Genomic DNA, 12,603 nt, shown 5'->3' with positions numbered 1-12,603 from the left:
CTTTCAACTTCAATCGCCATCTTTGTGATTGCTACGTAGAGTAATTATAGAGTAGATGAAAAGTCATGGGAGGGGCCTGAAGACGGCTTCAAATTGGAGCACAAATGTTACGCAAGGTCGTCTGAAAATACATTTTTAAAATAATTTCAACTATTCTCACAGAGTGGACTCTGTATTTCGCATTGTATTTGTTATTGTAGTTATTTTGTGTCTATTTTGCTTTCCAGGAAGTGTTTCATAATTTGTTGGGAAGGCTATACAAAGGCTAATGACAAGAGCTAAGATGCTAAAATGTTCTATCTAATTAGCTTTAAAAAAAAGTATTTTATTATTTTTTTATAACTATAAATTAGTGTTTTTTTTGTTTTCTCGTCATACAAACAAGAAAAAAAAACCTTAAACCCTTCTTTGCCAAAGGGACATTTAAATTATTATTTCCTTCATTTTCTGAACCACTTATCCTCACAAGGGTCGCTGGGGGTAGTCAATTTTTTCAGTTTTTAGTTCAAAAATTATTTTGTAAAATCTAAAAATAAATATTACAAAAAAGTTAAAGTAAACATTGTGTTAGATCTATAAAAAATGAATAATCAGAGATTTTAATCCTGTTCTTTTAATCCATTTATGTAAAAAAAATTAAATATTATATCTGATTTTCCCCCTTTTAAATCAATAATTGTAATTTTTAATCATTTTTTCTGTTTTTTTTAGTTCAAAAATCATTTTTTTAAATCTAGAAATATATTTAAAAAAAGCTCAAATAAACATTGTTTTAGATCTATAAAAAACATAATATTCAGACCTTTTAATCCAGTTCTTTTAATCAATTTATATAAAAAAAATCTAAATATATCTAAAATTGTTCAATATATATTAAATTTCCTGATTTTCCCTCTTTTAAATCAATAATTGTCATTTTTTAAACCATTTTTTCTGTGTTTTTAGTTCAAAAATCATTTAGTAAAATCTAAAAATATATTTAAAAAAAAGCTCAAATAAACATTGTTTTAAATCTATAAAAAATTTAATATTCATGGATTTTAATCCAGTTCTTTTAATCAATTTATAAACAGAAAAAATCTAAATATTATATCTAAAATGGTCCGGCCAACCAACCCGAATCTGGACACCCTTATTCTAAACTATCACCCACCTCCATTAAGGAAACCAGTCAACAAGCCAAAACCAGTCCAGGAAGCATTGTCATGCATTTTAAACTTATCTTATCAGAATAGAAATCAACAGGGTTACTGGAGCCAACCTTATGCACTCAATTTTACTCCCAAAAAAAAGTGATGGATGTCCTGACCTAATCAGGGGGAATGCTTTCGGGGGGGCTTGTAAAGCAAAAAAAAAACTCGGTAAACACACAACCGCCACACGAGTTCTCCTCGGGGGGCTAAAGTTGACAAATTAGGGCGTTTCGGACAGATGCCAGAGAGCTAAGTGATGGAGAAGGAGAGAGATACTGCCCAGGCTTTTTATGGCTCATATATTTTAAGTGTGATGGAAAGAAACAGCTTGCCTATGTGTGTGTGTGTGTGTGTGTGTGTACATGTGTGTACATGTGTGTGTGTGTGTGTGTGTTTTGAGGCTATTTATTAAAATAAGCAAGCAATAAACATGTGATGGTAGGTTGGCAGTGATTATGTTCGATGCCTGTTGAGATGGTCAATTGTAGGTCAAATGTGCTGAATAAGCAGAACAGGAGAAAGACATTTAAAGAAATTGTGGAGGGTTTTAAAAGAAATGTATCTTGAGGGACTATCTTGTTTGGAAGTTTATGTGGTTGACTTTGGTTGGGCTTTATAGTTGGGAGAGCAGGGTTTCTTAGAGAGCAGGGGTGGGTAAAGTTTTTTGGGCCCAGGGGGTCAGATTGAGTTTGAAGATTTGACAGATGGGCCGGGTCAGTGCAGGATATGATATATGTAAGAAAGTGCATCCGTTAACAGTAAATATGAAACATAAAGAAAAAAATGACTTAAGTATTAATACACTCCTCACTTATCGTTGAAGTATAAAGTATAAAGTAAAAAGTATAAAGTACGAAGTTAAGTAGAAAGTAAAGTCAAAAGTATAAAGTACAAAGTAAAATAAAAAGTACCTATTAAAGTAAAAAGTATAAAGTAAATTATAAAGTAAAAGTACAAAGTACAGTATAAAGTACAAAGTACACAGTACAAAGTAAAGCCTAAAGTATAAAGTACAAAGTATAGTATAAAGTATAAAATACAAAGTAAGTAAAAAGTACAAAGTATAATATAAAGTATAAAGTAAAGTATAAAGTACAAAGTACAAAGTCAAATAAAAAGTACATAGTCAAGTCTGAAGTATAAAGTACAAAGTAAAATAAAAAAGTACAAAGTATAGTATAAAGTATAAAGTACAAAGTAAAGTAAAGTAAAAAGTACAAAGTATAGTATGAAGTATAAAGCAAATTATAAAGTACAAAGTAAAGTATAAAGTACAAAGTAAAGTAAAAAGTACAAAGTATAGTATGAATTATAAAGTAAAGTACAAAGTACAAAGTAAAGTATAAAGTACAAAGTACAAAGTCAAGTAAAAATTATTAAGTACCAAGTCAAGTCTGTAGTATAAAGTACAAAGTCAAGTAAAAATTATTAAGTACCAAGTCAAGTCTGTAGTATAAAGTACAAAGTCAAGTCTGTAGTATAAAGTACAAAGTCAAGTCAAGTCTAAAGTATAAAGTACAAAGTCAAGTAAGTAAAGGAAGTTATTAAGAAATATTAAAATGTCATTAAAACACAAAAAAAATATGAGTGGACAGACAAACTGCCACTGGCTACCACGTGACAGCGCCATCTTGGGCTAAAAACATTTGAACAACGTTAGCCGGATTAAAAAGCCTAACCGTATGTGGCCCATGGGCCATAGTTTCCCCATATCTGTATTAACCACTACCCAAATCCAAACTTGGCTAGCACCATCTCCAACGAACCCTAACCCACAATAAAGAAAGTCTCTTCAAAATAAAGCGCCTCCAGCGATAAGCGTCGCCACGGATACGCTTCTCGGCGTACGTGCCGAAACCCGATTTTCTTCTTTCTCTCCACGCTCCAAGATTCCAATTGACCTCTTGACGGTAAAAAAAACAAGCAAGCGTGATTACACGTTAGCTTTTTTTTTGGAAATTAGAGAACACAAAAAGTCAAATGAGCAAGGCAGGATGTCCAACATGTTCGGTCACAGTCTGTTTCGCGTCAAGGAGGAGGAGAACTTGTAATTGCCTAGCATTAGCCGCGCACAACAGCAAACAATCAGCTAAAAAATACACCGAAGTACTCCTTGACATCAATGCCTCCCGCCCGGGGTGCCCTAACGGCGACCCCTAGGGGAGGGAGGCCGGCGGGACGTGAAATTAGCGTCCCCAGGCGACGTCGGAATGGCTAGAATGGCTGTCCATGTCGTCTCTTTGTTTGTTTTACCTGGCATGGAGTGGAATTCCCCTCTTATCTAAATCCAATAATGACTTAAAGCTGGATGTCAAAACATGTTTCGTTGTTATCCGCCATCCTTCGACTCCCTTTGGGTTTCGTGCCAGAGGTTGTGGAGAGTAGGGAAATCTGCACCCGCAGCCTTTTTTGGATCTGTGGACATGTCAGGGTGCCTTGTGAATAGTTTGCGTGACACACCCTAACACAATTAGTTGTTCTCGTGACGTTTGGTTGCCGGTCAAAAGTACTTGCATATTAAGTAGTACTTGGATATTAAACAGTACTTAGATGTTAAACAGTACATAGATGTTAAGCAGTACTTAGATATTAAGCAGTACTTTGATATTAAACAGTACTTAGATATTAAACAGTTCTTAGATATTAAACAGTACTTAGATATTAAATAGTACTTGGATATTAAGCAGTACTTGGATATTAAACATTACTTAGATAGTAAACAGTACTTAGATTTCAAACAGTACTTAGATTTCAAACAGTACTTTGATATTAAACAGTACTTGGATATTAAGCAGTACTTGGATATTATACAGTACTTGGATATTAAACAGTACTTGGATATTAAACAGTACTTGGATATTAAACAGTACTTGGATATTAAACTCTCTCTTTGATATTAAACAGTACTTAGGTGTTAATCAGTACTTAGATATTAAACAGTACTTAGATATTAAACAGTACTTAGGTATTAAACAGTACTTAGATAATAAAAAGCACTTAGATATTAAACAGTTCTTAGGTATTTAACAGTACTTAGATATTATACAGTACTTAGATATTAAACAGTACCTAGATATTAAACAATACTTAGATTTAAACAGTACTTGGATATTAAACAGTACTTGGATATTAAACAGTACGTATATATTAAACATTATGTAGATATTAAACTCTTTGTCATGAATATAATTTTGAGAACTAGTTTCAACAGTAAACTCTCTGTCACCATTTAACCGGCGACCAAACGTCCAAGCGCCGTTGTCCTTTGTCTCCCTGTGCCCTGCGATTGGCCGCCTACTGATTCCAGGTGTCCCTGCCTGGTGCCCGTGGTTAGCTAGGCTAGCCTCCAGTACCCCCCTCGACCCTTGTAAGTATCAGCAGTTCCGAAATAGAATGAATGACTATTGAAACCACAGGGCACAAAGGTAGGGGCAGACATTTTGAACCAATGTCTTCCCAGTCCAACCATCACTCAGCAAGTTCCCACCCTTATTACCTCCCCCAGGGCTTGCTTGACCTTAGCGGCCGGCCTCACTAAACTCATTACTTAATAGGAGCCATTCACTGTGTTTTATGAGTCAGAGACGCCAAAAGACCTCAGGGAACGCCAAGCCTGTGTGACGCGAGGAAGCAGGAAGTCAGAAGGACGGACGGACAGATGGACACCTGTGTCATGTGTCCTGGGGGGATCTTTACAGAGAATTGCACTTTTGTCCAGGACAATCCAATTTCTTGTCCATTCTTGAGGAGCACTTTGGTAATGTACAAGCTTCGTTTATTGGTTCCTATTTAACCGGAATTGCCCCAAAACCAACATTAAGTCACATGGAAATGTCCCAAAATCAAAAGTAAGGATCTTCAAAATGCACCTAAACCAACATTAGGTCACCTGGAAATGCCCCAAAACCAAAGTAAACCACTTAAAAATCCCCAAAACCAAAATTATGTTACCTGGAAATGCCCCAAACCAACATTTGGTCACCTGGAACTACCTCAAACCAAGATTAGGTCACCTGGAATACCCCAAAACCAAAGTAAACGACCTGGAAATGCCCAAAACCAACAATAAGTTACCTGGAAATGCCCCAAACCAACATTGAGTCACATGGAACTACCCCAAACCAAGATTGGGTCACTTGGAATGCCCCAAAAACAAAGTAAACCACTTGGAAAAAACCCACAACCAACAGTAGGTCACCTGGAATACCCCCCCAAAATAGAAAACCACTAAGAAATGCCCAAAACCAATAATAAGTCACCCAGAAATGCTCCAAAACCAATATTAAGTCACCCGGAACTACCCCAAACCAAGATTAGGTCACCTGGAATGCCACAAAACCAACATTAGGTCACCTGGAAATGCCCAAAAACAACATTAGGTCACCTGGAATGCCCCAAAACCAGAAGTAAGGATCTTCAAAATGCCCTAAAACCAAAGTAAACCCCTTGGAAATGCCCCAAACCAACAGTAGGTGACCTGGAAATACCCCAAAACCAAAAGTAAACCACTTGGAAATGCCCCAAACCAACTTTAGATCGCCTAAAATGCGACAAAACCAGAAGTAACGATCTTCAAAATGCCCCAAAACCAGCAGTAAAGACATTAAAACTGCCCCAAAACCAACTGTAGGTCACCCGGAACTGCCCCAAAACCAAAAGTAAACCACTTGGAAATGCCCAAAAACCAACAATAAGTCACCTGGAACTGCCCCAAAACTCCATTGGGCAAATGTCCATTTATCAAAACCCTGAATAGTATAAAACCACTGAATTGTGTTCTGTTTTCTTTCTTACCGAGGTCCCAAATGCTTTGAGGTCATTAACAAGTCCCTGCCGTGTATTTTGTGGCTGCTCATGATCATCCATCCTCACTTCCTGGGACGCCATCTTGTTATTTTTACTTTTATTACACCAAAGTGGAACTTATCTAACCGTGAAGAACATCAAAATGCTACTTGTCCGATTCCCTACGAAATAAAAACAATTTGATGGCGCTTCTGATTCCCGTTCCTCCCCCCTCGCTAAAATTCTGAAACGAGAAACACTTGGAAATCAACCAAGATCAACCGATAGTATTCCACATCGGAGGTTCCGCCGTAAAAAAAGCAGTTCTTTGGCTGCCATCCAATAGCGAGTTGGGCCTCACAATGAACTTTCTCTCTAATAAATGCAATTCCCCAAGAAACAAAAACGCCAAGAATACTCAAGTCTTTTAGGACATCAAGACGGGGGCCAGCAGACGACTTTACTTGGCGTATTTTCTCGCATATAAGCCGTATTTGTCCAAAAAAACTATGACTGAATTGAGGGTAAGGCTTATATGCGCATAAATTAGACTTGACATGCAAAAAAACTGCAAGATGACAAAGACAAAGCGTCATAATGCAAGACAGATAAAATGCTTAAAAAATTAATTTTTACGTCCAGGAATGAAATTCAAGAAGAAAAATATACTTATCTTGCATAAAAAAAATGAAAAAAATCACTGCCATTACTCGTTCAGGGCGCCACCAATAGGTGATAAAGTAGACTTACAGACATACCTCCTCCTTGTACTGCTCACATGACTTCCTTTTTAGAATTTGTCTATGTACAGGCCAGTAGACAATCCTTTCAATCCATAAACAATCTCAGAAATACTACTTTTTTCTTAAAATGTTTCCTTCAAAGTACCACATTTGTACTCCCTATTAAAACCACGAATATAGAAGTGAAAATTGTGGAACAGGGGGCGGCTTATATGTGAGAAATTGTAAAATTCAGTGATTTTAAAGGCCATTTTTCTTCAGATTTTCCCTTCAAAGTAACACATTTGTACTCCCTATTAAAACCGTGAATATGGAGGTGAAAATTGTCAATCAGGGGGCGGCTTATACTCGAAAAAATTGTCAAATTCAACCATTTTTAAGGCAATTTTAAGGGTGCGGCTTATACGTGGATGCGACTTATATGCGAGAAAATACAGTAATCGACTCTGGAGCGTAATTTAAGAGCCTGTCCAAAGCAATGGACATTTTTTTTGCACAGTCACCTGCAATGGGACATGGGACCCGTCTCCATCCACCCCCCCCTGGAGCCCTCTCCAAAGTTAGCAAGGCCCCCGCGGCCCTGGGAAGTTGAGCATGTGAGTTTCCCCAGGTCATTAGGGGGAGGCTTGAAAAGACTGTCACCAGGAAGGAGATAAGCCGCGAGGGGCGCGGTAATAAGGCCCCGAATAATAGCCCCTCTGTAGCCTAGCCGCTGAGGAAGGACGCACAACCCGGCCGGGGATTAGAAGGAGCCTGAAAAGGGACAAAGTCAATGGACCCCCACAATAAAATATGAAGCCGACTTCTGGTGAATAGGGGGTCGGCCAAGGAAAGAGGTTTCGCTATTCTTTCTTGGCTATGGACATTGCGTCTACTAAAGATTCATACGCGATTGCTGATGGAATTTGTCTATGTCAGTATTTGGGGTGCCGGTGCATTGTGACCGGACGTTTGATCGCCGGTCTTTTGGTCCATGTTGGTCGCCAGTCAAATGTACTTGGATATTAAAAAGTACTTTAGATATTAAACTCTCTCTTAGATATTAAACTCTCTTTCTTAGATATTAAACAGTACTTAGATATTAAACTCTCTTAGATATTAAACTCGCTTAGATATTAAACTTGCTTAGATATTAAACTCTCATTAATATAATTTTGGGAGCTGGTTTCAACAGTAAACTCACCACTTGACCGGCGACCAAACGTCCGGGCGACCAAACGTCTGGGCGACCAAACGTCTGGGCGACCAAACGTCCGGCGACCAAACGTCGGGCGACCAAACGTCCGGGCGACCAAACGTCCGGGCGACCAAACGTCCGGGCGACCAAACGTCCGGGCGACCAAACGTCCGGGCGACCAAACGTCCGGGCGACCAAACGTCTGGCCACCAAACGTCCGGCCACCAAACGTCAACGTTTTTGCAAGTTACATGTTCACTTATCCTCAAATTTAAATTTAAATCAATGTCATCAAGTCATCTTACCATTTTCAATATTTAATTTTCCCATGTCATCATTTTGCAGGTTCTCCTCAACGGACGCCATTTTCCCATCACATGACCATGGCTTTCTGGTCAATCCGGATCCTAAAAAACGACCACCAAAAAACTACATGCTACTCTTCGGAACCCTTGATGCCACGCCCCCTTTCTGCCAGGTATGCAACTACACAAAACCATCCAATCTGTCAAAAGTAAACGTTTTATTTAGGATGCACAATCAAATACAATCAAATACAACCAAATACAATAAAGCAGTCGAGAGGAAAGAGTGGGGGGCCTGTTTGCGGGATGGTTGGATGGTTGGGGGGGTCATTTATGAGTTTCACTTTGACTGATGAGCTGCCAAATGATTAGGTCATCCCATTGGACACAATGAATAGGCGGTCTGGCCGCTCCAAAACGTGGCGATTATTCCCAGAACGCCAGCCTTATTGTCAGCACTTAATACGAAGCAGACGTTGTTGAAGAGTGAGCCAGCTCAGGTGGGCCTCATTCATTCGTTTTGGGGGGGGGGGGCTGTCAAGTCAGTCCTTTAGCAGGATCCTATCACAGTCATTATAAACGAGCCTTCCCCCCCTCTTTGATTCGTATCCAACTCAAAGACGTATGTACAATGCTATGACATACTACAGTGGATTGAAGACAACCGTGATAATACGCAGTGGAACCAAGACTCAATGTATTATGGCTCGATATACCATTGTTTTTTAAGGAAATAGGCCAGGGGTGGCGAACAATTTAAACAAAAAGAGCTAAAATTTTAAAATGTGAGAGTCAAAACATGAGGAATTTACAAATAAAGTACAGTAATCCCTCAATTATCGCGGTTCTTGTAGAGCAAACATGGACGTGACAATTGAAAAAATTGCAAAGTAGGGTCACCTGCATTATAACTTTTGTAAAAATTTTATTTCAGTGATGAAATTTAGTAGCAAGAGTGGTTTCAGTGTGGATTTTCACATTTTTATGAATTATAAAATAATAATAGCAGAAAAAAATTGCAAAGTAGTGAATTTGTGATGAGTGAAGGCGCAATTATTGTACTGTTCTACTTACAAAATGTTTAACATACCAAATAATTTTGTAGGTAGAGGTTCGATTTGAATGATCCTTGATAAATGTGTTTTAATAAAATATAAAAAAGGGCAAAAAGTCACAGTATATACAATATTTTTTACTTCAACTAACTTTATTCATCCCGTAATTCCGGAAATTTCATTGTCACAGTAGCAAGAGGCTGAGAATACAGACACAGAAAATGATATTTTAGACCTAAATAGCTGATTTTATTACACCAATCATTTTTAGTGTTGGATATTTCAAGATTGGTGTACATGTGTCCCCTCCCTTGTCCACAAACTGTCCCTTCAGGGCTCCCGTCCAATGTATTGCGCACTATTACGTCTTCTCTGCGCAGCAGCAATCATATGGCGCGTAGTAAATAAAATCCAAACATTTTTTACCCCTTCCCCCATGATGGCGCCGTTTATGCGGCAGCCAGTGGCAGTATCTCTGTCCACTCTTATGTTTTTCATGTTTTACAGCATGTTTTACATGAAAAATTAGCTCTAACATTGACATGCACCTGCTTATGGCAGGTATGATACTGGTGTATACCCATAGTGAGCAAGGATGGGGTTTCTCCACTGGTACTCAATGCACTCTGCCCAGACCAACCAAAAATTACTGGGAACATTTACCATCCCGTCACTGTCCAAGACTTGAGGGGGGGTTCTCGGTCGCCCCCCGATTGTTCCCCGAAGCCCAGTGGCGAATCAAAGCGTCCCCCATGACAGGAGACCACTTTGAAGTCACCTGGTCTAGTCGGTGGCCTGCAAAGAGTGCGGGACTAAACCCCCCCTTTCCAAATGACCCCCCTGTTGTCACCGTCGCCATTGCGACCCACCCCCCGCCCCTTAACCTGACCAGGAGTCTGAATAAGCACAAGAGAACGAACGGGTGGTCCCACCAGGGTAGGATTGGACTTGATGGAGCCAAAATAGACATTTACTTTGAGTCTTTTTAGTCAAAAGGGGGCTTCCAACCCCCCAAAATAGAGAATGGTGTTGGCAATGAAAGACTTTTTTTGGGGGGAATGTGCAAATTCAGTGTCACATTTTGCTTCCCTCCATGGCTTCGTCCATAGATTTTTTTGTACAGTAATCCCTCGAATATCGCGATTAATGTGACCAGACAATTGAAAAATCATTAATAAATCGTTCCCTTACATTTTCCATATGAATTTGGGATACTTTGACCAATTTTAAAAGGTATAGTTGGTAGTGGGGTGAGGACCGTGGAGCCAATTACAGAATTTACATATAAAGTACACTTCTACTTACCAAATTTCAAGTTGCCTGTGTTAGATGTATATTTGAGATGAGATTCAATATTTTTAGATTTAATACAACTATATCATAATACTCATTTCATTAATTTGTATATAACTTATTTTTTAATTAAAAGGGCCTACAAATCCCTTTAAGACATAATTGAGGGCTAAATTAGTCGATGTATTTTGAGATGATTTAATTAATAACAACATGTACACTAGAATACACAATTGTGTAAAAAAACTACTACACTAGAATACACATCTTCATTCTTTAGATCATGTGTGTAAAAAAAAATAAAATAAAAAATACTAATGCTATAATTCGTAATGTAGTTTAGTTTTTAGTGTGAGTATCCAGTTGGGGGTGCTAGATGAGGCCAGAGTAGAGGGCCGGTAGTCAGGTGGGCAGGTGGTCTCTCATTGACTGCTGTTTTGCAAACAGCAGGCATTAAAAAACGCCACCAAAAAAAGAGGATAGAAAGGCAACGGTGGGGGCGCTGGGGGCGCTGAAGCAACCACAGCAGACAGATCTGTGTCTGTCATCTGGTTGTAGGACACACACGTGCAAAGGCGCGTCAGTCACGCAGGTTTCATGTCAAGGCGCCTTTGATCAGCGCTCTTCTCAGAAGTTGTGCCGCTTCCCCCGACATTTCAAGCTGTTGACACAACTCCCCGCCCAAGCCACCACGGAGAACAATGGCCGCCGCTACCTGGCCTTGGGCACGCTCCATTTTGCCTCGAATTTGTCCTACATTTTAGGACAACTTGACTATCACGTGGTGAGAAAATGTCTATTCTCTACAAAACTGCATTATAACATTTTGTGAACCCATTGTCCATGCAGGGGGTGCTTGAGCCTATCCAAGCTCATTGCGGGTACACCCTAAATCGGTGGCCAGCCAATAGCACGGCACGATGAAGCAAAGGGGAACTAATTATGTTTAGGGTTAGCTTACAATTAGCCTAGCATGCACATTTTTGGAATGTGGGTGGAACCGGAGTATCCAGAGAAAACCCACACAGGCAATTTAGTATATTAGCCTAGCATGCAAGTTTTTGGAATGTGGGAGGAAACGGAGTACCCGGAGAAAACCCACATAGGCAATTTAACATACAATTAGACTAGCATGCATGTTTTTAGGATGTGGGTGGAAAGCAGAGTACCCGGAGAAAACCTACGCTGGCAATTTAGCGTAAAATTAGCCTAGTATACATGTTTTTGGAATGTGGGAGAAAAATGGAGTACCTGGAGAAAACCCACACAGGCAATTTAATATACAATTAGCCTAGCATGCATGTTTTGGGGATGTGGGAACAAATCGGAGTGCCCAGATAAAACCCACACAGGCAATTTAACATACAATTAGCTTAGCATGCATGTTGTTGAGGAAAATTGAGTACCCCAAGAAAACCTACACAGACAATTTAACATACAATAAGCATACAAATAGCATACCCAGAGAAAACCCACACAGACAATTTAACATATAAGCCTAGCATGCATGTTTTGGGATGTGGGAGGAAACCAGAGTACCCAGAGAAAACCCACCTAAGCCCAGGTGGAAACTTGTAAACTCCTTACAGTGGGGACCCAGCTGGGATCAAACCCACGACCCCAAAACTGCAAGGCCAACGCACTAACCACTCGTCCACTGGCCCACCTAATACTATATTATACAATTGAAATAAAAATGTAGATATATGATATTGTCTAACTTAGTTAAGGACTGCTATGTTTCTCAAGTTGAGCTCACAATAGCTTTGAGTGTTGTTCCACTTTACGCTTACATGGACCGAACCATTTTTTCTGGAGGTTCTGATTGTGTCCAATTCAGGTTGTTATCTGTGGTGTGAACACAACCCCGAGTTATCACGACACCACGTCAAACCTTTGGTGATCAGCAAAATAGCGGAACAACGGGATTGGTTGCCCACAGCGTACGTATCGTGACGTTTGAGGCCATCTTATCACACAGCCCTAATTTTAGGGATGTGGCTATCCGCCAGGCCAGGTTATCAGCTCCTCCCACCCACAGCGGCCATCTTT

The sequence above is a fragment of the Stigmatopora nigra genome, unplaced genomic scaffold (genome assembly GCF_051989575.1).
Source record: "Stigmatopora nigra isolate UIUO_SnigA unplaced genomic scaffold, RoL_Snig_1.1 HiC_scaffold_25, whole genome shotgun sequence".
NCBI classification, from domain to species: Eukaryota; Metazoa; Chordata; class Actinopteri; order Syngnathiformes; family Syngnathidae; genus Stigmatopora; species Stigmatopora nigra.
Note: the sequence above shows the minus strand (reverse complement) of the source record.